The sequence below is a fragment of the Bidens hawaiensis genome, unplaced genomic scaffold (assembly GCF_021521415.1).
Source record: "Bidens hawaiensis isolate Kalapana, Puna unplaced genomic scaffold, B.hawaiensis_p1.1 tig00032165_1, whole genome shotgun sequence".
Taxonomy (NCBI): Eukaryota; Viridiplantae; Streptophyta; class Magnoliopsida; order Asterales; family Asteraceae; genus Bidens; species Bidens hawaiensis.
Genome location: NW_027495470.1, coordinates 152,724 through 157,512, shown reverse-complemented (window position 1 = coordinate 157,512; position 4,789 = coordinate 152,724). Strand labels below are relative to the sequence as shown.

Genomic DNA, 4,789 nt, shown 5'->3' with positions numbered 1-4,789 from the left:
ATTTAGGCCGGAAAAAAGTTAGGCAAAAAATAATGAATTTTGGTATATATAATTTTGTTAGTTGGAAAATAATAGATTACTATACATTTGATCAAAAATATTGGAGTTACATATTTATTGGATTCTTATAAATTACTTAATATAAAATATAAAAAAAATTAGCAATTCGGTTCGGTTCGTTTTTTTTTACATGCAAAACCAAAACCGAACCATTAGTTTGGTTTTTATAAAAACATAAAACCAAACCGTCGCTCTTTCTTTTGGTTCTGTTTTTCGGTTTAAATTTTTCGGTTTCGAATCGGTTTTTTTGATTTCTTCCATGCCCCTAACGTCAATGTCATAAATTGGTACGTTTATTTAGCTGTCTAATTTATTCCCCTTTTATCAATTTCAATGTTAAAGGCTTGATGTACAATAAAATAAAATAAAAATGTTAATGATAAAGAAGTGTGTTTCAATTTGTGTTTGTTCTTCGTTCTAATTTCGATTGCAAGATTGATAAGGCTGCCTCGCCACAACAAAATGTTAATAATATATAAATTAAATAAAACAATTTAACCTATATTATTTATTTTCCATTTATGCTTCTAACATTTTTTATAGTTTTGTCACTTGTAATACATCTTTTTGTATCCCCAAACGTGGCCAGTATTAATTATGTAAGCACTAAATAATTGAACGGAAGTTAGTCAATATTATATAATAAATAATTGGATTATTACTTTTGAATTAACATGGTGATAAGTATGGATTTTAATAAGCATAAAAAAATTTCTTTTTTTCCTTACTTTTTTTTTGACAAACTCCAATATACTTCTGAATAAAGTATTATAAAATGATAAGTAACACCTTTCTGACCAGTGAATTTAAATTATATGAGTATACAAAAATAAAATTAGAATGCATGATTTGAATATTCATTGATCTAAGATTGCTTCAAGCCAAATCTTAGTCCAATAATTAAAAAATTGTGTTCTTCAAATATTTAAAAACTACTTTTATACACACATTGTGTTAAGACATTTAATAATTTAATAAAAATAAACTGACACGAAATCTAAGAAAATTTAGTGTCACATAGTGAACCAAGTTCCAAGGCTTAAGGCTTGTGAGTTCAAAGTGGACGGCTAGGAAAGAAATCTATTGGGATCAGTTTTAATTATTAATTAGAGGGTTCATTATTTGTTTATTGTTGGTAAGAAATTATACCGTAGTTATAGCTTTGAACATGGATTTTACATCAAGATTGAACCATGTAATATTGTTGTACGTGTTCTTTTACTTTTTGTTTGTGCGTGAAAATTGTTTGTGTGTGTTTTATTTGTATATGTTATGTATCACTTGATTTCTAATAAGTGGTATTAGAGTGTAGGTTCATTGTTGTTATTCGATCTTCCTCTTGTACTTCAATATCGGTTTTGATTAGGGTTTTGAACTGTTCAATTTATGTATCAATAAGTTTGAGGTTTTTTTTCTTTGGCTAGTTGTACACATGGTTTTCACACTGAAACGATTTGAAAAAAAAAAAGAGGTAAATCATCGTTTGGAATTCGGTTAGGGTTTTGGCTTTGTGGTCGGTGGTTGTGATCGATCAAAAGATAGTCCTTGGAGTCATGTTTGTGTTCGAAATTTGCAAGAAAATCGTTATATCAAAGTGACGATATCGTCAAGGATACGAACATCATGTTGCGATTAGTTTTTGTGGCACACTGGGCCAAAACTAAAACCGTCATAAACCCTTGGGTGGTGATTTACACCTTACACACCACACACTAAATGAAATACAAAGTTCTATTTATAACCAAACACAAATCTACTAGAAGATCTTCTCCCGTTGAAGCTAAACGTGTGCGCCGAAGCTCTCGTCTCATATCTGGAATTCTCGTCGGCTTAAATTATTCACTGATGTATCTTCAATCCGAACAGTGTGCAAGTCGGATGAGATAGAGAATGGGTTTATAACGGTTTTAGCTTTGGCTGGGTCATTGATGACTGTCGCATTGGATCTTAGGAGATCTTCAATGGACAAGCGTGTGAGTAGGCATTTAGTGAAAATGGCAGCAACATGAATATAAGAGGTGAGTGTGGAACAACTAATATTAACTCTCCATCTCACCGCGTTTAGTAAAGCATTAAAAGAAAATTCAGTCATTCCAACCCGTACATGATCATAACATAAGTTAACGAGTGTAAAATAAAAACTAGTTTTGCCTATATAAACGTCACATGACAACACTTTTATTTCACACTCGTTAAAATATAACACATGATCATAACATAAGTTAGTGAGTGAGAAAAGTAAAACCACTTTCGCCTATACAAACGTCACATGAACGCACTTTTTTTTCCACTTGTTATAATATAACACATGGCCTGGTGTATATCCAACTTTCAGTTCTCTGAATAATAACAAAAAAGGCGGCGTTCAAGCATTTATCTCACAAAAACATATTTCTTTTCATTTTTATATTACACACGTTTAAATATATAGCTATTTACCAACAAAAATTCGATATTAATTTGGTGTTGATGGTTAGCCACTTTCATTGGTTTGTTATCAGTAATATTCAGTGTTTTAAAAACTGGTTCAAACCGGCCGTTTTAACTGGTTAAACCGGATTTCATACAGCAGACCGATATTTTATGCCTGGTATTTTAGCCGGTTTGCTAGAATATAGCACCGCCGGTTTTTGTTTAAAATACCGGTTTTTACCAGCAAACCGTTTTTGTGTCCGAGAAATTTTTATATTCGTGGCCCATATTTTTTCAAAATAAGTTTTAACCCATCAATTAACATTTAAACGTGTAAACTTTATGACTATTATTTAAAGAACTGAATGCTTTTGCATTATTTTTTTTTAATATGGATTAGCTTTTGGATTATTTTTTTGTTATGGAATCATTTACTTTTGTGTTATTTTTGGATTAGAGTTACATTAATATAAAATTATAAGGTAAACTATTCAACCGGTTGAACCTTCCGGTATAACCCGGTTCAACCGGATACACCATTTTTTAGTCCAATCCAGTACAAGTAAAATATCGGTTTTTAAAACATTGGTAATACCTACATTAAATTCTGCGAAACAACTTATTTCAATGTTGACAACATGCCAAAATTACCGTTTGAACATCTTGATCTTGGTTTCAACTTTTAACCGATCCACTTATACTTATTTTAATAAGTTTTTAACATGCACATGTAACATAAAACCAAAAATCCTAAAATAATATCACATGCTTCAATCCGATTTGTTTATCACATGTAAAACATCCTTAATTAACCAAATCTTAGATGAAAAATAAAAATAAAAACTACCTTAATAAAAGATGAATAAGCATTCTCTCTTACAAATATGTTAATATATATATGCAATTAAAAGTTGAAAACAAATATTTGCCACCCAATAAACTTGTTTCACTCATCACACAAATAGAATTAACAAAAACTAATTCAACACAAATGTCTTTTAAAACTTAAAAACTAAGGCTATATATGTTTTGAGCCATTTGAGTATTTCCGTGGATTCAATATTAGACTGATACAGTATCAGCATACCGATTAACCAACGCCAAAGCGTTACTCGTCACCTCCATAACCACCCCCACACGATCACAAACATCCGTCTTCAAGCCACCATTCGCCACACCCTCAAACCCATCCACACACGTGTCCTCGTTGGTCAAGGCCGCACTCATCCACGTTTGCACGTTGCTGAGCTGGAACCTAACCGGCTCACCGGCCCCACCAAGCTGCCTCATTTCCTTAATCGATTTATTAATCTGATACACGGCGTCTTCTATCGTTGATGAACAATCAATAATGGCACCAAATTCCCTAGTGTTGGTCAAATCAGACTGGCGTGAAATATTTGTGACATAATTTGACACGTGTGTAGCGTTGCGAAGCGCCACATGGATTGCCACCATGGCAAGACGCCTAGGGTCTGTTCTAACGACGCTGGAATAGTTAGATAGAGTTGTGAAACATGTTTCGGGGTAACGAGTTGTTTCGCAACTCGAATGGATGTAATTGGTATCGTATGAAGTGGGAGGGTACGCCGGGGCGGTGGTGGGTGGGAGTGATTGCCCGGTGGTGGTTGAAGGTGGTAAGACCATAGTTGAGATTAAGACGAAAAAAAACATGGTGGACAGTTGGAGTTCCATGTTTTGTCTTCGGGTTGTTCCAAAGAATGTTAACTCACGTTGTAGGGTTTATGTAGACTTTGCCTTGGACTTAAATTACCATTTTGCCCTTTTGTAGTACAATGTTGTTATATTAGCATTCTACCATTTTGTTCACCTACAGTCCTAAACTAAGAGTTAATTGCCCGTTTGCCCCCTGTGGTTTGTCAAACTAGCACGTTTGCCCCCAGTGGTTCCGAAATAGCACCATTGCCCCCTGAGGTTGTTTTTTTAGTACCCGGGTGCCCCCAAACATGAACGTCCGTTAGTTTTCACCGTTTGGTGTCATATCTTCTAGGGTATTTTCGTCTTTTAACCCAGTGGTTCCGAAATAGCACCATTGCCCCCTGCATAAAGATGGAACGTCCTTCGATTTCTTCACTTATACACCAAATACCAGCAGATCCTTCAACCCCCACATCCTTCGATTTCTTCTAGGGTTTTCAAACTCATACCAGTGAATCTTTGTTTGAACGACGGCTTGGGAATTAAGGAAGAAATACTCTAACCTTAACCCCCATATAAGATATGGTAAGGTTTAGCACCTTCTTCAATTGCGATTCTTGAAAGGCTGGAATCATTAATTTCAGTTTAAATTTTGCTG

The 4,789-nt window shown here is 34.1% G+C and overlaps 1 pseudogene; it reads right to left on the bottom strand.

Moving 5' to 3' along the window:
- Positions 1-3,382: 3,382 nt before the first annotated feature.
- Positions 3,383-4,213, bottom strand: LOC143583185 (pectinesterase inhibitor 7 pseudogene; annotated as a pseudogene).
- Positions 4,214-4,789: the final 576 nt, after the last annotated feature.